The sequence below is a fragment of the Stegodyphus dumicola genome, chromosome 9, assembly GCF_044657685.1.
Source record: "Stegodyphus dumicola isolate Sdum_Otavi_A_Nest chromosome 9, ASM4465768v1".
Lineage (NCBI taxonomy): Eukaryota > Metazoa > Arthropoda > Arachnida > Araneae > Eresidae > Stegodyphus > Stegodyphus dumicola.
Genome location: NC_140776.1, coordinates 180,905,298 through 180,928,744, shown reverse-complemented (window position 1 = coordinate 180,928,744; position 23,447 = coordinate 180,905,298). Strand labels below are relative to the sequence as shown.

Below are 23,447 nucleotides of genomic sequence, written 5' to 3'. Positions count from 1 at the left end.
TATAGATCCCTATTCGTGAAGATACAAAAAAGTTCATATTAGAACTATTAAATATGATTCTAAGGAAAACATTTTTATTAAGACGTTCTTATGCCTTAAAACTTTTCTTGTTGAAAAATATTTTAATAGATATTGTCGGAACTTTTATAGTACTTTACATAGGAAATTTTTTTTAATTCCAGATTTCTATTTTAATTATAATTGATACATTAATTTTGATATTACATACAAATTTTTCACACGAGTTCGAACGCAATTTTTTAAGTTTTCCATGAAAAGTCTTAACATGAATATGCTATTAAAACTGAAAAGAAAAAAGATTCTCCAAACACACCTTTAGAAAAAAAAAAAAAAAAAAAAAAAAATTAGCAGCGTTCTTCTGACCTACCACAGACGGATTTCATGACGTCACGTAGAGAGCCCCCCACGTGATCGAGGTCGAAGGGTACTTTGGGACGAAGGTTCGAATTTGATGGCTAAGAAGGCGGCTCCGAAAAATCGCCAACCAGTTCCAACCGCTCTAAATCGGTTTTTTTCGCACCGCTTGGATGATAGGCAAAATACGGAAATGTTCTTTTATATTCCCTCGAAAGTATTGGAATCTTACTAGATATCTGTTCCGCGTGCGGTGGTGGCGTTTCGCGTCGAAATTACAAGCTGGTCGTTTGCCTCAACCGCCGTCTGGACGGATACTGGCTGGGGTGTTTAAAGCAGGTAAGGATGTTTTTTTTTTTTTTCACTGTTTAATAAATGCATTATACTACAGCTTAGTGTTTAATATCTGTATGAATAAGGGAATTTTTTTTAATATTTTCGATATAGTAGGACCCTTTTTATTGCTCGAATTAGCTAATTAGAAATTTTCGATAAACTGAACTGGATGTTTCTTGCAGATGAAATTATATTTTTTTGGTAGGTAATTTTTTTAAAATAGGAAATATTCAATAAGTTGTCATTTAACCTCCTTTTGCTATTGAGGGTAAAAATGAGCTTTTAAAAATAATGGGATTGTTTTTTTTTTTTTTTTTTTTTTTTTTTTTTTAAAAGAAATAGAAGTCATATTTTTTATTTATTAGAATATTGGAAAACTGGGTCATTTGACATTTACACTTTATTTTATGTTTTAAAGCATTAAGTGTATTTTCAAAACCCTTTGTGATACTGTTTTTGTTAACTACTAATTACATTGATATTTTTCGCTCAATATTACTAGAGTTGAAAAGATACGTTACCAAATGTAACGAAAGAAATTTTCGTTACACTTGGTAGTGATTTGTCTTGTCTAATTCTCTACTAAGACCGTGATCGAGTTCTCGGTATCATTACTATATTTTTAAATTTTCTAAAGCAAAAGCAATTAAATGTTTGAATTATTTTATTTTAGTTGCTTCAACATTTTTACGCAAAATTTTATCTTTATTTTACATGATAATTTCCGTCTTGATTTGTTAAATATGTATAATATGCGCATTAATGTGGAATCCTGAACTTTACTTCTAGAGTATCTAGTATCTAGAGTATCCACATATAGTATCCACATAGTCCTTATGTGGACATAGGATTTACTAGGTTCCTAAAATCCTAGGATCCACTAGGCATTTAAGGTTCATATTTGTTACTCTGAAAAGAAACGCACCAATGAAAAAATGTAAAACTAAACAAAAATGCGACCAAATTGGCGCTAAGTTTGGTATAAAACGTGAAGAGAATAGCTTCAGGGAAATCCAGTTCTTCAAGTGAAGAAATTTTGTGGATAATTTTGCTCGAAACACAGTCAATATTATGATTACGATATCAACTTTGATTTGCTATCGAAGACTTGTTTATTTTCTTCTAGGAACATACGATTCATGTTCCTTGATGCGAAATTTTAATGTTGTCTTAGTTTAATTGACATAAGCCAAACTATACATTGATAGGATATGATATAGATACCACAAAAATTAATGTCGGAAGTAGAATCTTTAAAAATACCAAAATCGGAGATGGAAGAATCGAAAAACGAATTTTACTGCATTACTACACCGATCTAAATTTTCTCTTTTGTCTAATTTTAAATCATTTTTACAATTTGTCCTCACTAAGCTGAATTTTCGATCAATCAAATTTTTTCTGATCTCTTAAAATTTAATCTATCGAATTTCGACTGTAATATATCTGTTAAATGAAGCAGATCTCTTAGAAACTTTCATGAAATTTTTTGAAGCCTCCTACGTGTTTAAAGACGTGAAACGCATAATTTTTTAAAACTATCTGTAGACAACAGAACGTAGCAAGCACATCAAAGAAACGTTTGGTTATATAACATGTCGGCTTCAAAAAAGTGCTTTGTATTTTGCCAGATCTTTGTATTTTGTCAGTGCCCCGAGTATAAAAATACAATATTAGTACTTGAAAACAAAAATTAACTACTACTCTAACAGGTTTATAGACTTATTTCACCCTAATGACGGCTGATTAAGTTTTTTCTTCACAGCTAATTATTGCATATTTAGAAGGTCTTAAATCAATATTTATTTGGTCAGATATAATTATTGCATATTAGAGAAAATGTATTTATTTTTGAAATGTGTAGTTTATCATTTAAAATGTACCTGAAAGATAATTTTTTAGTTTTAAGAAATCATGTATTGAATATTTAAATACTAACACTCGGGAAATAGTTACTTGATGTCTGTTTATCAAGATCTTTATTATCCAGAAAATAAGCACTCAGATAGATTTTTCGTTAGATTTACATAACTGGATTGATCGTACGCATTAAATTTTTTAAAAACTGGGGAAATTCCTTGCAGTTTGTGCTGTTAGCTTTGTTTTTTACGTTACTGTAGTATATTTTTACCTTTGATCGCTGCAAGCTACAGATGAATTTTTGTCAAACAGAACGAATTTTTATGATTGAACATTATTTTTACAGAAAATTGGTAGAAACTCTTACGGAACATTGAAGAGACCTTTCCAAATACTCGTGAACATAACAAAAGAATGGATTTCATTAAACTACTTTTGTCGTCACCTAAATCATATACATCTGTGATTAAAAAGAAATAATTTTTAATGTATTTAGGGTTGTTAAATCAGTGGGTCGTAAATGGAGTTAGGAAAATTACGTGATGAAAATTACTAATACAGTAATTTAAATATGTGTTTTTACTACACAAAGTGCAGCTTATGAATTGAAACCCACCGGCTACCACTGGTACATCTGTTGAATCGTCGAACAGTGGTAGGAAGATAAAACCTCCACGGCTAAAACGACAGAACGCTGGTAGTTCGACTTGTTCAAACAAAAGCGGCCAGTTACATGAGTGTTTTTGTGATTCCTCATGTATAACGCGAATGCGAGTCCTTTTCACTAGGAAAATTCCCCACAAAGGCATTTTTTTCACAATACAATATTTTTATTTTTGATATATTAAAATCACGGTTTAGCAATATAAAATTTGACAGTCCAGGTACATTTTTCGAGAGACGAATATTAAAAGTTTCAAATTTTTTGTTCTTGATTGCTATTTTTACAAGAATCATTTTAAACAAAGCGCTTATAATTTCTTTTACGCATTTCATGGGGTAAAGAATTATATTTTTATATTTTAAAAGATGTCGGGGGCATCACGGCCAAACAAATATGATATATCTATTTGAATATCGCCAGTATATGAAAAATAAAAGTATCGAATGCCAATGAAGTATGATCTTAAAGATTACATTTCCAATTTCGAAAACAAAGTGCGTAAAGGAAGAAACGGATTTTACCCTTCTCTTTTAGAATCACAACAATATAAAACTTAACCCTTTGCGGCACAGTGTGTCCGGTATGGACACACCTAAAAATTTCCTTCTGTACGCACAGAAAAATTGAATGAAAAAGGATTTATAGGTTACTCTGAACCTTCTTTATTTATAGCAGATGGCAGCTCAACACAAACCAGTCCATATATTTTAGCCATGTTTAGTTTTTTAAGACCCTCATTTTTCAAAGAAATTTTCCAGATTTTTTTTGGGGTATAAAAGGAATTGTTTGAAAAGAAATTTCTATTTTATTTTTTTGGCTGTATGCTAATTTCCTTATTCTATATTAGTTTTAAATTTTTACCTTGAAATCTTGCTTAAAATCAAGCAGCGAACCCTAGGTGTGCCCAGACCGGGCTCACCGATCATCTAGGACAACTGAGAGTTTGTATTCTTTGTTTCTTCGCATCTCATCAGTCAGTTCATTAACAACAATGCTCGTTTCAGCACTCTTTTCGAAGCTCTATTCAATCAGTGTGCACAGAATTAAAACGATAAGTGCCATCTTCACAAAATATTACTTGTGTACTTCTCTAGGCTTAATTAGACTGCCTACATTTTTTTTTTATTTTTTTATTTTATATATTTATTTTTTATCAAAACACCGACTTTAAAAGGTAGCGTTCCGGAAAGAGTTTAATGGAATAACTTGACTTTTTATTATATTCTTAAATAGTTTGTCAAAAGAGAATAAACGTAATTATCTTTGAAACGTTTATGCAAGAATATTTGTATGCAAATTTCTTTTATTAAGTTTTAATAAGCCACACTTATCACTGCCATGCATGGAAGTTTTTGAGAAAACGTGTGCAGGATAACAGTTTAGTTTCAGACTTGTATTTTTGATTTTAGAAATTTTTTCAAAACTAAATAAATAAATAAGAAAACAAATTTTTATTTAAGAATTTTTTTTAATGAAAGTGGTGTTGGAAATGAACTTTCATAAGTATTTGGATACTTAGAACAAAGTTAATATTTGAAAATATGCGAATAGGAGAACATGTAATGTTTTTTAAGGATGCTCTTTAGTTAAAATTACATTTCATACTTTTTCTCATTCATCTGGTCTTTCCATTAAGAATGCCAGATTTCATTCTACTCATCTATCAAAATCCCTCCAGTAGTTGAGCTTTTTAAGCAAATTTCGGTACTTTTCCGTTTGGCCGGCATAAATCTCGCCAAGCAGACTTTATTGGCGACAATACACAGTATACACATAAAAAATGTAACAAATGCTAATTCTAAGAATTGTTTATTTTGAAGGCATAAACATTTTAATATTATTTAAAATTTTGTAAAAAGACAATAAATAAAGGCAATAAATTTGTGAAAAGACATTAATTTAAGAATTTACTATGCTTTCATGGTTCAACATCCTGATTCACCGGTTCATATCACCTGGCCCCAAGTGATCTCATCTCACGTAAACTACGTTACAAAAATCTAATTCTCTCAGTAATTATCTACATTAATTTCAAGTTAAATCTTGTGGAATAAAAGTTTAAATGCAAAAATTATTTCAACTCGTACGAATAGCTTACTCAGAAATTATGTAAAACCGCAGTGCTTTACTTCGTTAAAGCATTCTCATTAGAAATGATGAATTTAATCCTTCAGTTCGCTTTTTCTATAGTATTTTGGCCTTCGGATGAGCGGTGTGATTGCATCCTAATTGACTTAATTACCGCGAATGGCCTTAGGGCATAAAATTGAACTATCTGGTAAAAACTCTATGTAATTTCGATTGTTTCTTTCAATACTATGCTAGTACTGAAAGAAACAATCTGATAAGAAATGGCTGCTATTTGTTTTGAAAATGAGGCGTAAAAGTTTACCAGCGAGGATATTCCGTTTGGCATCGGTTGTACCATTTTTGGCGACTTTATCGCCTGCGCCGGCAAAATGGAAAAGTATCAAAATTTCTTTTTCTGTTCTCTATTTCATTCCATATGTGGTCAATAAGATTTTAAGTTCATAGAAATGGAGAGTTTTGATAACTTTGGGCAGTAATGCAACAGACGTAAGCGATCATTTAGAACTGTTTCAGATAATTATCTTCATAAAACATAAATATGTTTTACAGTTCTAGGTTTTGTGCAGATACTTTCAGGTTTTCATTCGGAATATGTGCACTCGAAGAACTTCTTATGAAAGTTAATTTTCTCATACTTGAGGCATAAATCAAAACATGTAACTCAATCAGTTGCAAGTTTTGAATTTAGCTGGATTTTCTGCAGAAGTTTTAATTTTCTACGCGTCAGTTTGGTTCAGATTTTATGATGGTTTCGACTGTAGTTGTTACCGTGAAAGACCGAAATTGGAGAATGTCGACTTTCACCGGAGAATGTCAACATTCACCAAATACGTCGGTGAAAGATCGAATATTTCTTTACATTCTTGTACATTCGGACCCTCACCGGTGTTTTTCGACAATCACAGATATGCTCTGGTGTAGGTCAAAAAGAGAGGAGTATACAGTGTCTCACAAAAGTGATGGGACACTTGTGCTTTACAAAAGGAAACACTAATAAAATAAATTAAAACACATGTAAAAATTTTTTGTGGGTGTGTTTCATACTTAAATTTAGTAACAATTATTACATAACATACATTTTCTCAAAATATTAAAATAATAATTTAATAAAAATACAATTGTTTAGAACGGAGCAAAAAATGGCTCACATAAGTGATGGGACACCATTAGATACTACTACGTACTACAATAAAAATATTTCTTTTTAGTTTTTATTTTTACTCAAAAGCAATTAGCAATAATTTATAAAATCGTCTGCAGTCTTTCTCTCCAGTTTGTTTTGGAATTTTTGTGTTTTTAGCTCTGTGCAGCCATGAATGCTAAACGAAAAGAAACTTTGCCTAAAATTCGAAAATTAGTTATTAATTTGCATATTGAACGTGAAAAATCTATTAGAGAAACTGCTGAAACAGTTAACATGAGTCATTCAACAGTTTTCAATATCATTAAACGATATAAAAAGAATCATATAATTCAGGATAAAAGAAGACCTGGCCGACCATCAAAGCTATCCAATGGAATAAAGCGAATTATTGTTCAAAATATTAAAACAAAATTCGAAGAATGAGTGCTCCTAAAGTTGCTGCTGATTTACAAGCATTGTATGGAATAATTGTTAATCCTGAGACTTAGAAGAGTAATTCGATCTGCTGGATATCACGGTAGAGTAGCCAGGAAAAAATTCTTCGTAAGTGAAAAGAATAGAAAACTCAGACTGGCTTTCGCAAAATCCAACATAAATAAGAACTCTGATTACTGGAATGAAGTTATATTTGCTGATGAGAGTAAATTTAATATATTTGGTTCTGACGGTAGAATCTTGGTGTGGAGAAAACCCAGGAAAGAATTTCGCAAACAGAACTTGGTGCCAACAGTAAAACATGGTGGAGGGGGAGTTATGGTATGGGGGTGTATGTCGTCCGCTGGAGTTGGTAATCTTGTTTTTATTGACAATATAATGGATCAGTAGAAGTATATTGACATTTTAAATCAAAATTTAAAATCTTCAGCACGAAAACTGACCCTTCATAATGATTTTACATTCTACCAGGACAATGACCCGAAGCACACTGCTTTGAACGTTAGACTCTGGCTGATGTATAACTGTCCTGAAATAATAAAAACACCACCACAATCTCCAGACTTAAATCCCATAGAGAATATTTGGCCAGAATTGGAATCAAGAATTCGCAAACACACCATTTCTTCAAAACAACAATTAAAATCATTGCTTCAAGAAGAATGGGGTAAAATCCCTCCAGAAATCACAAAAAAATTAGTCGAATCCATCCCAAGAAGATTAAATCACGTTTTAAAAGTAAAAAGAAATCCAACAAAATATTGAAACATTTTAAGAAGTAAAATTTTTGGATAAATATTTGATGGAAAAGTAAGTGCCCCATCACTTATGTGAGCCATTTTTTGCCTAGTTCGAAGCAATTGTATTTTTATTAAATTACTATTTTAATATTTTGAGAAAATATATGTTATGTAATAATTGTTACTAAATTTAAGTATGAAACACACCCACAAAAAATTTTTACATGTTTTTTTAATTTATTTTACTAGTTTCCTTTCGTAAAGCACAAGTGTCCCATCACTTTTGTGAGACACTGTATGTACACGCTGCCATTCCAAAAGGAATTGTTCCACAAATAAATGCAGTTGTAAAAGCAAGGGCCTCTTGTGCAATTCAAAGTGTCCTAATAGTTTAAGTTGTTGCAATAAATAAGATTTGAATCACATAATTTGGTAAGTTTATAACTTCTATTATGTTCCTTTCTCATTTTGAATGTACTGTGTGTTTTAAGTTCTTATGTTCTTATTCTGAGTCTCAAGTGCGTTTTTCCGCGAATGAATTACGGAGAAGGAAATATAATATTCTTATATGTTCAACATTCACCATGAAGTACATGGTGAATGTCGACATTCACCGGTGTAAGTCAGAAATAAGAGTATTTGGAAAATATTTCTGGCATACAGAAAGCGACTGTGAATGTTGACATTCACCGGTGAAAGTCGACATTCTCCAGATTTCGGTCTTTCACCGTAACATAGTTATGCTATATTCTTTAAGTTTGAAATCACTAAAATATTTTGCTGATAAAATAATAGTTTTGAGCTGCGTACAATAATCCTCGCGGCGCTTTTTCATTTAAAATCAAGAAATCTAACAAAAGGAATTGTCTGAAAAAAAATCTCAACAGATATTTTGACGAACGTTTTAGCAGTCTTTTTTTAATATAATTTTTATCTTTAGTCATATTTCAGATATTTGTTTTAAGCAAGTAAGTTTTGAAAAAGATAAAACGCTGTATATGTGGAGAAGAATGTGAAGTCACTACTTTAATATTTAATAGATGTTTGTTGCAAAAAAAATTATAAAAGCTAAGTGTGCGAAACCAAATCCCACCATATAATATTAAAAAAAACTAATTCAAAAATAGGAATTCAAAATTTATATGAAACTGCACTTATATGCAGCAATTATCAACAACTTTTAAATTCCGATTTAGCTAATTAAACATCTTTTCTTGCAGCTTGACACATATCCATTTTATCAGAGGACTTTGCGCCATTTTTCTTTCATTGGGACCTTTTCCCGTTCGCTCTTGAAACTGTTCTAGTGCTAAAAGAAGACATTATCTGATTGTTTCTTTTCTAGAACGTAAAACTAGATATTCCGGACACCTCAATTTATTCCTCCGTTTGACCTAGTTCAGTGATCGATTTTCAAATGAAATGCAAAATAAGAGGCTATTTTAATAATCAGAACTGAAATTTAAAACTTCTAATTGCTATGACAATTTCAGGAGTAGCCATTTTCATGATCTACTTATAACCTTCTACTATTAATTGAAATGCACTCAGACTTCAAAAAATAATTGGACTTTCGATTCTGCGGTAAAAATAGCAATAATAACAAGTTACAATATTTAATGCTATTTTTTAACTAATATCTATTCATTCATTACAAAATTGCATATGAAATTTATCTAAATAATTTAACAATTTTTAAGAAAATCAGTTAATCAGTAACGGAAAAAAATATCGCAAGTCTTGGAGTATCGTTATTTTCTTAGAAAAATTAAGATTTAACAACATCAAAAAAAAGTCTTTGTTGTGCATTTTTATTTTGAAATTGTAGCAATAGTTTAAATATCGTCTGACTTTTATGTTCTATACTTTACTATACAAATTAATTCCATTTTAATGCGTGATGGCTCGTTATCATAAAGAAACGTTAAATGAAGTTAGAAAATTAGTTGTTTACCATTTGAAAAGTGAAATCTGTTAGGGAAGTTGCTAAAAATTTACTTTAGTGCTTCCTGCTGCTTACAGTATTTTAATATTTAATAGACATATTTGTTGCAAAAAAAATTTAGAAAAGCTAAGTGTGCGAAAACAAAAGCCACCATATAATAAAAAAAAACTAATTAAAAAATAGGAATTCAAAATTTTATATGAAACTGCATTTACATGCAGCGTTTCCTAAAACAATCAAACGTTTCTCAGAAGGGAACAGAACTGAAAATAAGAACAGAAGCGGTCATTCATCAAAGCTTAATTTGCATAAGCAGGGATTTTTTACAAGAAAAATTTTAAGAAATTTGCATTAGAATACTATGCAATTTTTTGCAAAGTTTAATGAAAGATTTAATGCTTCAGTTTCCCCTGAAACAGAACAATTGTTAGATCAGCCTATCGAAAAGAAAAATATTTTCCGTTGGTAAGGAAAACAACCTTACCAAACAACCTTCCGTTGGTAAGGTTTTTATTTGCAGAATCAATGAGCTCAAGTACTCTTTGTGGATGAGGATCCTTTTTTTTTTTTTTTTTTTTTTTTTGGGGGGGGGGGGTTCGTGTGATGGCATTATTGTGTACAGAATAAACAAGTAATATAAAACACATTTTTTTAAAGTCAGTTTCTACTTGAGTCAACAAAAAAAAAGTTTTTAATACAAAAAAGATTTTTTTAGATTAAAAATTTTAAAAAATTTTAATATGGAAAGAATTTATTAAAATCAAGTGTCACTCACTACAAGTTTTGAAAAATGTATTTGAACTTGAGTGGAACTTTTCAATCGTTAATAAAAATTATTTTATTAACGATTGAAAATTAATTAACAATTAATTAAATAAAAATTTAAATTCCTACTTTAAATTTTTTTATTTAATTAATTATTTTTATTTAGTCAATCCTACTTAGGTCAACGAAGAAATATTTTTAAAATACTACAAAAAATAAATAAAAATACAAAAAAAGAATTAATTAAAAAGTTCAAACATTTTTAATATGTGAAATAACTGTATTAACATCAAGTGCAATCCACTACAAGTTTTAAAAAAATGTATTTGAACATGAGTTGATGAACAAAAAGTATTTTATTAACGATTGAAAATTTGAACAAGTTATAGGGAGGGTGTGACTAATACTAGAAATTTAAAAATGAACTAAATTTAAAAAATTTAATGCCTAAAATACAGCATATTAGCAAAGGCGTATGACACAATTTGGCGGATCTTACGGAAGGAAAATTTGATTTGGGGAATTTTGGGATTGCAACTTAACAGTGATTGTGGTTATCTAATAAACTGTTATGCACATCGTTGCAGGGTTGGGCGACTTCTGAAAATTTGACGATTTCTTCTAAGGTGGCTGCGATAACACGTAAATACCGTTTATCATTCATACGAACAGAATTGCAGTAAGATACTTTTCTGAAAAGCTCTTTCACCAAAAAACTGATTGAACGGCAGTCTTCTGCCTGTAACTTTAGAGAAGATGTTGCATTCAATGATAACACGTAAATACCGTTTATCATTCATACGAACACGAATTGCAGTAAGATACTTTTCTGAAAAACTCTTTTACCAAAAAAACTGATTGAACGGCAGTCTTCTGCCTGTAACTTTAGAGAAGATGTTGCATTCAATAATAACACGTAAATACCGTTTATCATTCATGCGAACACGAATTGCAGTAAGATACTTTTCTGAAAAACTCTTTTACCAAAAAACTGATTGAACGGCAGTCTTCTGCCTGTAACTTTAGAGAAGATGTTGCATTCAATGATAACACGTAAATACCGTTTATCATTCATACGAACACGAATTGCAGTAAGATACTTTTCTGAAAAACTCTTTCACCAAAAAACTGATTGAACGGCAGTCTTCTGCCGGTAACTTTAGAGATGTTGCATTCAATCATCTGTTTCACGTACGCCCACGGAGTAATTTACGTCGCTTGTGAGATATTGCGCTGAAAGTTCTGGTTTACTTAAGGTCAGGCAATCAAAGGGAAATTCTGTTCCTGTGTAGTTGCATTTCTAGAAAAGATGCCCCTTGTATATTTTGTTGATTTCCCTTTTGGAAGGACGCCCTACCAGCGGCCGAGCGGTAAAGTCGCTGAATACTGGTAGTTCGGTCCGAGGTTCGAATCCCGCGAACGGGCTGGCTGCATGGCTGTTTTCGTGGTTTTCCCCATGTGTAACTTGGTTTAACGAGCCAGTTTCCCTTAGAAAGTCCTCCACGAAGGCATCCCTTCCCTTAGGCAGATAGCCCTCGCGTGCTTTGCCATAACTAAATACACCACTAAACCACCACCTTTTGGAAGGATAGCGTTTCTTGAAAACGATTCTTGTTGTTTCTTATTGCACTTCGTTTCCGTAACACTGATAAGGACTTCACATGAATACGAACGAGTTTTCAGCAGTAAGTTTCCCACGAAGTTCAGCTCTTTCATTAAGCAGGTACTGCTCGTATGCTTTGCCACAAACAATATTTCCTTTCTTATAACTTTTTGTTTATTTTAGTTCCATTATCATATCGAAATCATTGTCTTCTATATTTTCTGCAAGTTTTCCATCTTTGTGATTAGCTTATTGTTTTATTTATGGTAACCTGAGTAGTTGAATGTTCCGTGAATATACTTTTACATAGAATTGGGTGCTCCTTTGATTTTGTAAGTGAAAATATATCGATGTGTACATGGATATAGTCAAGGGAGTGCGCAATGCCAAGTTTGTACAATTCTGTGATTTTTTTTTTTTTTTTTAAAGTGAAAACAGGTCATTGTGTACATAGGTACCAAGTTTGTGCAATTCTTTGACTTTTTCTTTTGTCTTTGTGTAGCGGCGATAAAATTGAACTATCTGGTAAAAACTCTATGTAATTTCGATTGTTTCTTTCAATACTATGCTAGTACTGAAAGAAACAATCTGATAAGAAATGGCTGCTATTTGTTTTGAAAATGAGGCGTAAAAGTTTACCAGCGAGGATATTCCGTTTGGCATCGGTTGTACCATTTTTGGCGACTTTATCGCCTGCGCCGGCAAAATGGAAAAGTATCAAAATTTCTTTTTCTGTTCTCTATTTCATTCCATATGTGGTCAATAAGATTTTAAGTTCATAGAAATGGAGAGTTTTGATAACTTTGGGCAGTAATGCAACAGACGTAAGCGATCATTTAGAACTGTTTCAGATAATTATCTTCATAAAACATAAATATGTTTTACAGTTCTAGGTTTTGTGCAGATACTTTCAGGTTTTCATTCGGAATATGTGCACTCGAAGAACTTCTTATGAAAGTTAATTTTCTCATACTTGAGGCATAAATCAAAACATGTAACTCAATCAGTTGCAAGTTTTGAATTTAGCTGGATTTTCTGCAGAAGTTTTAATTTTCTACGCGTCAGTTTGGTTCAGATTTTATGATGGTTTCGACTGTAGTTGTTACCGTGAAAGACCGAAATTGGAGAATGTCGACTTTCACCGGAGAATGTCAACATTCACCAAATACGTCGGTGAAAGATCGAATATTTCTTTACATTCTTGTACATTCGGACCCTCACCGGTGTTTTTCGACAATCACAGATATGCTCTGGTGTAGGTCAAAAAGAGAGGAGTATACAGTGTCTCACAAAAGTGATGGGACACTTGTGCTTTACAAAAGGAAACACTAATAAAATAAATTAAAACACATGTAAAAATTTTTTGTGGGTGTGTTTCATACTTAAATTTAGTAACAATTATTACATAACATACATTTTCTCAAAATATTACAATAATAATTTAATAAAAATACAATTGTTTAGAACGGAGCAAAAAATGGCTCACATAAGTGATGGGACACCATTAGATACTACTACGTACTACAATAAAAATATTTCTTTTTAGTTTTTATTTTTACTCAAAAGCAATTAGCAATAATTTATAAAATCGTCTGCAGTCTTTCTCTCCAGTTTGTTTTGGAATTTTTGTGTTTTTAGCTCTGTGCAGCCATGAATGCTAAACGAAAAGAAACTTTGCCTAAAATTCGAAAATTAGTTATTAATTTGCATATTGAACGTGAAAAATCTATTAGAGAAACTGCTGAAACAGTTAACATGAGTCATTCAACAGTTTTCAATATCATTAAACGATATAAAAAGAATCATATAATTCAGGATAAAAGAAGACCTGGCCGACCATCAAAGCTATCCAATGGAATAAAGCGAATTATTGTTCAAAATATTAAAACAAAATTCGAAGAATGAGTGCTCCTAAAGTTGCTGCTGATTTACAAGCATTGTATGGAATAATTGTTAATCCTGAGACTTAGAAGAGTAATTCGATCTGCTGGATATCACGGTAGAGTAGCCAGGAAAAAATTCTTCGTAAGTGAAAAGAATAGAAAACTCAGACTGGCTTTCGCAAAATCCAACATAAATAAGAACTCTGATTACTGGAATGAAGTTATATTTGCTGATGAGAGTAAATTTAATATATTTGGTTCTGACGGTAGAATCTTGGTGTGGAGAAAACCCAGGAAAGAATTTCGCAAACAGAACTTGGTGCCAACAGTAAAACATGGTGGAGGGGGAGTTATGGTATGGGGGTGTATGTCGTCCGCTGGAGTTGGTAATCTTGTTTTTATTGACAATATAATGGATCAGTAGAAGTATATTGACATTTTAAATCAAAATTTAAAATCTTCAGCACGAAAACTGACCCTTCATAATGATTTTACATTCTACCAGGACAATGACCCGAAGCACACTGCTTTGAACGTTAGACTCTGGCTGATGTATAACTGTCCTGAAATAATAAAAACACCACCACAATCTCCAGACTTAAATCCCATAGAGAATATTTGGCCAGAATTGGAATCAAGAATTCGCAAACACACCATTTCTTCAAAACAACAATTAAAATCATTGCTTCAAGAAGAATGGGGTAAAATCCCTCCAGAAATCACAAAAAAATTAGTCGAATCCATCCCAAGAAGATTAAATCACGTTTTAAAAGTAAAAAGAAATCCAACAAAATATTGAAACATTTTAAGAAGTAAAATTTTTGGATAAATATTTGATGGAAAAGTAAGTGCCCCATCACTTATGTGAGCCATTTTTTGCCTAGTTCGAAGCAATTGTATTTTTATTAAATTACTATTTTAATATTTTGAGAAAATATATGTTATGTAATAATTGTTACTAAATTTAAGTATGAAACACACCCACAAAAAATTTTTACATGTTTTTTTAATTTATTTTACTAGTTTCCTTTCGTAAAGCACAAGTGTCCCATCACTTTTGTGAGACACTGTATGTACACGCTGCCATTCCAAAAGGAATTGTTCCACAAATAAATGCAGTTGTAAAAGCAAGGGCCTCTTGTGCAATTCAAAGTGTCCTAATAGTTTAAGTTGTTGCAATAAATAAGATTTGAATCACATAATTTGGTAAGTTTATAACTTCTATTATGTTCCTTTCTCATTTTGAATGTACTGTGTGTTTTAAGTTCTTATGTTCTTATTCTGAGTCTCAAGTGCGTTTTTCCGCGAATGAATTACGGAGAAGGAAATATAATATTCTTATATGTTCAACATTCACCATGAAGTACATGGTGAATGTCGACATTCACCGGTGTAAGTCAGAAATAAGAGTATTTGGAAAATATTTCTGGCATACAGAAAGCGACTGTGAATGTTGACATTCACCGGTGAAAGTCGACATTCTCCAGATTTCGGTCTTTCACCGTAACATAGTTATGCTATATTCTTTAAGTTTGAAATCACTAAAATATTTTGCTGATAAAATAATAGTTTTGAGCTGCGTACAATAATCCTCGCGGCGCTTTTTCATTTAAAATCAAGAAATCTAACAAAAGGAATTGTCTGAAAAAAAATCTCAACAGATATTTTGACGAACGTTTTAGCAGTCTTTTTTTAATATAATTTTTATCTTTAGTCATATTTCAGATATTTGTTTTAAGCAAGTAAGTTTTGAAAAAGATAAAACGCTGTATATGTGGAGAAGAATGTGAAGTCACTACTTTAATATTTAATAGATGTTTGTTGCAAAAAAAATTATAAAAGCTAAGTGTGCGAAACCAAATCCCACCATATAATATTAAAAAAAACTAATTCAAAAATAGGAATTCAAAATTTATATGAAACTGCACTTATATGCAGCAATTATCAACAACTTTTAAATTCCGATTTAGCTAATTAAACATCTTTTCTTGCAGCTTGACACATATCCATTTTATCAGAGGACTTTGCGCCATTTTTCTTTCATTGGGACCTTTTCCCGTTCGCTCTTGAAACTGTTCTAGTGCTAAAAGAAGACATTATCTGATTGTTTCTTTTCTAGAACGTAAAACTAGATATTCCGGACACCTCAATTTATTCCTCCGTTTGACCTAGTTCAGTGATCGATTTTCAAATGAAATGCAAAATAAGAGGCTATTTTAATAATCAGAACTGAAATTTAAAACTTCTAATTGCTATGACAATTTCAGGAGTAGCCATTTTCATGATCTACTTATAACCTTCTACTATTAATTGAAATGCACTCAGACTTCAAAAAATAATTGGACTTTCGATTCTGCGGTAAAAATAGCAATAATAACAAGTTACAATATTTAATGCTATTTTTTAACTAATATCTATTCATTCATTACAAAATTGCATATGAAATTTATCTAAATAATTTAACAATTTTTAAGAAAATCAGTTAATCAGTAACGGAAAAAAATATCGCAAGTCTTGGAGTATCGTTATTTTCTTAGAAAAATTAAGATTTAACAACATCAAAAAAAAGTCTTTGTTGTGCATTTTTATTTTGAAATTGTAGCAATAGTTTAAATATCGTCTGACTTTTATGTTCTATACTTTACTATACAAATTAATTCCATTTTAATGCGTGATGGCTCGTTATCATAAAGAAACGTTAAATGAAGTTAGAAAATTAGTTGTTTACCATTTGAAAAGTGAAATCTGTTAGGGAAGTTGCTAAAAATTTACTTTAGTGCTTCCTGCTGCTTACAGTATTTTAATATTTAATAGACATATTTGTTGCAAAAAAAATTTAGAAAAGCTAAGTGTGCGAAAACAAAAGCCACCATATAATAAAAAAAAACTAATTAAAAAATAGGAATTCAAAATTTTATATGAAACTGCATTTACATGCAGCGTTTCCTAAAACAATCAAACGTTTCTCAGAAGGGAACAGAACTGAAAATAAGAACAGAAGCGGTCATTCATCAAAGCTTAATTTGCATAAGCAGGGATTTTTTACAAGAAAAATTTTAAGAAATTTGCATTAGAATACTATGCAATTTTTTGCAAAGTTTAATGAAAGATTTAATGCTTCAGTTTCCCCTGAAACAGAACAATTGTTAGATCAGCCTATCGAAAAGAAAAATATTTTCCGTTGGTAAGGAAAACAACCTTACCAAACAACCTTCCGTTGGTAAGGTTTTTATTTGCAGAATCAATGAGCTCAAGTACTCTTTGTGGATGAGGATCCTTTTTTTTTTTTTTTTTTTTTTTTTTGGGGGGGGGGGTTCGTGTGATGGCATTATTGTGTACAGAATAAACAAGTAATATAAAACACATTTTTTTAAAGTCAGTTTCTACTTGAGTCAACAAAAAAAAAGTTTTTAATACAAAAAAGATTTTTTTAGATTAAAAATTTTAAAAAATTTTAATATGGAAAGAATTTATTAAAATCAAGTGTCACTCACTACAAGTTTTGAAAAATGTATTTGAACTTGAGTGGAACTTTTCAATCGTTAATAAAAATTATTTTATTAACGATTGAAAATTAATTAACAATTAATTAAATAAAAATTTAAATTCCTACTTTAAATTTTTTTATTTAATTAATTATTTTTATTTAGTCAATCCTACTTAGGTCAACGAAGAAATATTTTTAAAATACTACAAAAAATAAATAAAAATACAAAAAAAGAATTAATTAAAAAGTTCAAACATTTTTAATATGTGAAATAACTGTATTAACATCAAGTGCAATCCACTACAAGTTTTAAAAAAATGTATTTGAACATGAGTTGATGAACAAAAAGTATTTTATTAACGATTGAAAATTTGAACAAGTTATAGGGAGGGTGTGACTAATACTAGAAATTTAAAAATGAACTAAATTTAAAAAATTTAATGCCTAAAATACAGCATATTAGCAAAGGCGTATGACACAATTTGGCGGATCTTACGGAAGGAAAATTTGATTTGGGGAATTTTGGGATTGCAACTTAACAGTGATTGTGGTTATCTAATAAACTGTTATGCACATCGTTGCAGGGTTGGGCGACTTCTGAAAATTTGACGATTTCTTCTAAGGTGGCTGCGATAACACGTAAATACCGTTTATCATTCATACGAACAGAATTGCAGTAAGATACTTTTCTGAAAAGCTCTTTCACCAAAAAACTGATTGAACGGCAGTCTTCTGCCTGTAACTTTAGAGAAGATGTTGCATTCAATGATAACACGTAAATACCGTTTATCATTCATACGAACACGAATTGCAGTAAGATACTTTTCTGAAAAACTCTTTTACCAAAAAAACTGATTGAACGGCAGTCTTCTGCCTGTAACTTTAGAGAAGATGTTGCATTCAATAATAACACGTAAATACCGTTTATCATTCATGCGAACACGAATTGCAGTAAGATACTTTTCTGAAAAACTCTTTTACCAAAAAACTGATTGAACGGCAGTCTTCTGCCTGTAACTTTAGAGAAGATGTTGCATTCAATGATAACACGTAAATACCGTTTATCATTCATACGAACACGAATTGCAGTAAGATACTTTTCTGAAAAACTCTTTCACCAAAAAACTGATTGAACGGCAGTCTTCTGCCGGTAACTTTAGAGATGTTGCATTCAATCATCTGTTTCACGTACGCCCACGGAGTAATTTACGTCGCTTGTGAGATATTGCGCTGAAAGTTCTGGTTTACTTAAGGTCAGGCAATCAAAGGGAAATTCTGTTCCTGTGTAGTTGCATTTCTAGAAAAGATGCCCCTTGTATATTTTGTTGATTTCCCTTTTGGAAGGACGCCCTACCAGCGGCCGAGCGGTAAAGTCGCTGAATACTGGTAGTTCGGTCCGAGGTTCGAATCCCGCGAACGGGCTGGCTGCATGGCTGTTTTCGTGGTTTTCCCCATGTGTAACTTGGTTTAACGAGCCAGTTTCCCTTAGAAAGTCCTCCACGAAGGCATCCCTTCCCTTAGGCAGATAGCCCTCGCGTGCTTTGCCATAACTAAATACACCACTAAACCACCACCTTTTGGAAGGATAGCGTTTCTTGAAAACGATTCTTGTTGTTTCTTATTGCACTTCGTTTCCGTAACACTGATAAGGACTTCACATGAATACGAACGAGTTTTCAGCAGTAAGTTTCCCACGAAGTTCAGCTCTTTCATTAAGCAGGTACTGCTCGTATGCTTTGCCACAAACAATATTTCCTTTCTTATAACTTTTTGTTTATTTTAGTTCCATTATCATATCGAAATCATTGTCTTCTATATTTTCTGCAAGTTTTCCATCTTTGTGATTAGCTTATTGTTTTATTTATGGTAACCTGAGTAGTTGAATGTTCCGTGAATATACTTTTACATAGAATTGGGTGCTCCTTTGATTTTGTAAGTGAAAATATATCGATGTGTACATGGATATAGTCAAGGGAGTGCGCAATGCCAAGTTTGTACAATTCTGTGATTTTTTTTTTTTTTTTTTAAAGTGAAAACAGGTCATTGTGTACATAGGTACCAAGTTTGTGCAATTCTTTGACTTTTTCTTTTGTCTTTGTGTAGCGGCGATTTTTAGTGTTAAACTCGCCGCTACACAAAGCCAAAATAACACGTCAAAGAATTGCACTAACTCGGTATCCATGTACCGCCAAAAATCGCCAAGGGGTACTCTTAAATATACTTTAACCCCTGATAGAATTCAAAAAACTAGATTATTTTTTCCATATGAGAATAAGTTAACATTCTCAGTGCAAATGCAAATAAAATATTTTTAGAATTATATAGAAAAATTAGCGCTTACCAAAGCGTTAATTGATTATAATTCACTGTTTAGAGAGAAGAAATTACATTTTTCAAGGGTGAAAAACATTTATTACAATAGATATTTATTATAATCTGATCATTTCTGTTTAGTTTTTAATGTGAAAAATCGGGCAGATTTAAATACATTCAGCATGGGGGCACGCTAGAGCCGAAAATTCCCTCATATAGTTTGGTGGTAAAGTAAGAAGGGTGGGAAGCCCTGGGACCCTTTCCCCGGGTAACCTATATGATTACGTAATATACTGTCACCTAACATATCAGCCTAACGTACTATTATAATTGTCGTTGCTATCAGCATATAATTGTCGTAACATATCAGCCTAACGTACTATTATATTGTCGTTGCCGACAGATACAATCTTGTACTCCTTGGTCACGATAAGTTTCGCAGGCTTGTTCTGATGTGGTCAGACAAGCGAGATTAGTCACAACAACAAGTATTTGACGAATACAGCACTTCATATTTCGAGCCTGAATAATTTTGTAATCTGTGAACAGCGGCAGAGTATAATGTTTGAATTTTAGGGGTTCGGGCTTCAAACATTGAGAATTACAGAATAAGAATGAGAGGCATAGCAGAGTTCAGAAGGAAAATGTTAGGCTGACTAATCGTCTGGCTAGTGTAACTACTATAAGCACGATGACAAGTCTTTTTATTACTATCGAGATATAGTTCCCAGGGTCGTAATTGTATATTTAGAAAAGTGAAGAACTTTATCCTTACGCGGGTAAGATACAGTTATCTGAGAAGGATGTTAGAATGTTAAAAAGAGTTGTATCAAAAAAAAATAATAATAATAAAGAATTAAGTATTCAGATCAGGGAAGAACTCAAAAGTCTGCTGAATCCTCTCCTCCCTACGAATACTGTTAAACAGAAAGTAATATTGTACTTCCGGTAAATATATAGCAACTACAGCAAAGGCTTTCACAGGCAAAGCCCAAAGTATTGTCGTCAAAATTTGGAATAGAATCTGTGTTGTTCAGCTATCAATCCGACTTCAGTGTCTTTCCCACTGTCGCGACAATTCCTTTAGACTCGTCTAATCCATATTACCTTATACATATAGTGAAACATGACTGTTGATAGGTGGCTATTTGAGCCGAAATGTGCCTAAAGTTTCTGGAAATGACTGTTACTCGTCTCACTCGGTTACTCATTACCATGTCTCGGATAACTGTTCTCGAACGGTAATACCTCTAACAAGAACTGTCAATGTTTTCTGAAGGATTAACTCCAGTTTCTCGTAGACAATCTCCACGAGAAAAAAAAAAAAAAAAAACCTTCGTCTTTCAGCAGATAGCTTTTTTATATTTTGGTATATTCCATTAAAACTTACCCCACCAGGAAAAAAAAACCTTCGTCTTTTGCTTTTCGCAGATAGCTTTTTTATATTTTGGTGTATACCATTAAAACTTACCCCACCAGCAGCCAAACCGTAAAGTCGCTGAACACTGGTACTTTAGTCCGAGGTTCGAATCCCGCAAACGGGCTGTCTGCCTCAGCATTTTCGTGGCCTTCCCTATGTTTAACGAGCCAGTTTCTCTTAGAAAGTCCGGCCCACCAGCGGCCGAGCGGTAAAATCGCTGAACACTGGTAGTTCGGTCTGAGGTTCGAATCCCGCGAATGCTGCATGGGCTTTTTCGTGGTTTTCCCCATGTGTAACGTGTATACGAGCCAGTTTTCCTTAGAAAGTCCTCCACGAAAGGCATCCCTCCCCTTAGGCAGATAGCCCTCGTGTGCTTTGCCATAACTGAATAATCCAAATCTATCCTCTTAGAAAGTCCTCCACGAAGGGCATCCCTTTCTTTAAGCCCTCGATTACTTACTTTGCAGTAATCAAATAACTAAACCTAACCATTAAAAATTATCCATGTGTAACGTAGATAGGAGCCAGTTTTTATTAGAACACTTTCCATAAAGGTTGGAATTGGCATTCCTGTTCCAAGACCAATCTTTCAAGTATTCGTAAAAAAGTTCAACTTTTTTATGAATTTATAAGAAGGAATGAATATTATTAAATATGAAGGTATAATAGTCTTTGTAGTCTGGTTTAAGGCATATAACGGTTATCTGCGTAAGTGAGGCTGCTTTCGTTAGAATCTCTTTCTTAACGGTAGCTGTTTCGTTTTCACATTCCGTACGAGGAAAACCACATAAAAATTCATACGGTCAGCTCATTTGATAGGGTTTTAAACTCGCATCGATCTATTTAGACTAATCTTATCAGTTTACGAGTCTAATCTACCAGTCAATGGTGCTATCCACTCAGCCAACGGTAGGCTTTAATAATTTGTTAAATTCCGCAATTCTATCTGTTTCGTATATTTTTGTATTAGCTGCTTTACTACGCGTAGATCTTTGCTGAAATGTTTACCGATTTTTGGGTTATCGTGTATTTCAAAATTTTATTTCCCGCTGCAGATCAATTAAATGATGTTAATCTAGATTAGTCAGAGACAGCACAAACAAGATAAAGCTTTCAGTAATTTATTCTACGTGAAATTTGATCTGTACTATGATATCTTATCTTATGTACGCAAAAACGGAAACTTGACCTACATAAGGAAGGAATGAAATTTGTTTCTAGTGCGTCGTTTCTGTGTTCAAACGTACTAGAAATAGGCTAAAATATTTCTTTGCATTATTTCACATACTAGCTGCAAACACGTTGATGCATAACTGAACCAGTTTTTGAAAACAAAAATCTATACATGTATCGCATGTTAAATTTTAAAATTATTTTTAATGCTTTTTTGTTTTGTTTTCCTTGAAAACTTTTTTTAGCCCAAATTCCTTCGGGCTAAAAAAAATCGTTAACTCAGAAGAGCTATTAATTTCGATTTGGCATTTTGCTTTGGTTCACTATAAAAGTCTGAATCACTTTTCAAATTGTTACCATCAAATATTAGAGCTCTGCATTATATTTAAACAAATTAAATAATGAAGAATCTGCATGACTGTTATGTATGTTTCTCACATTGTGAAAAACCAACGGTACATAGAGACATCAAATTTTGAATAATATCGTTTTTCATTCAAATATGGGCATCTGGAAGCACAAATTTTGGGAATTTGTTTTATTATCTATTTCATATTTTGGGCCCACCAGCGGCCGAGCGGTAAAGTCGCTGAACACTGGTAGTTCGGTTCGAGGTTCGAATCAAGCGAACGGGCTGGCTGCATGGGCGTTTTCGTGGTTTTCCCCATGTGTAACGTGTATACGAGCCAGTTTCCCTTAGAAAGTCCTCCACGAAGGCATCCCTCCCTTTAGGCAGATAGCCCTCGAGGCTTTGCCATAAGCACATACACACACACACTATTTCATATTTTGTAAATCTTTAACGAATTTTTGTTTAACGGACTCAACGATTTCAAAGCGTTTCATTAACATTAACTTCGTGTGCATCTTCAAGCACGGATATTTTACGCGCCAGGTTTCTTTTTCTGTGATAATGGTGTTGAATTGAATTATATGGTTTAAGTGCGAAGAACATGATATTTAATAAAAAAAATGTAACTCACAAAACGTTAAAAAAACTTCCTTTTGAGTGTAATATATAATCTGAAAGCATTCAGATTTTAATTTCTTTTATTATAAGTCTAAAGGGGCTTTGTCCCTGAAGGACTATTGTTTTCGTTTCAGCATTTTGCGTTGGTTCACGATAAATGCCCGTTTCACTTTTCAAACTGTTGCCACCAAATATTATCGCCCTGTATTATATTTGAAGAAATTAAATAATAAAGAATCTGCA

General features: G+C 32.3%; 1 protein-coding gene across 2 annotated transcripts in view; it reads left to right on the top strand.

Annotated features, from left to right (window-relative positions):
* The first annotated feature begins 478 nt into the window (after positions 1 to 478).
* Positions 479 to 23,447, top strand: part of LOC118188939 (sodium-coupled neutral amino acid transporter 7-like) — an 80,490-nt gene continuing 57,521 nt past the window's right edge. Inside the window, exon 1 of one of the 2 annotated variants that reach the window (XM_085824419.1) lies at positions 479 to 714. The gene's annotated coding sequence lies outside the window, so the exon portion shown is untranslated. Of the gene's footprint in view, positions 715 to 14,905; positions 15,048 to 23,447 lie in introns of those variants that run through there. The other variant, XM_085824420.1, reaches the window with a different exon arrangement.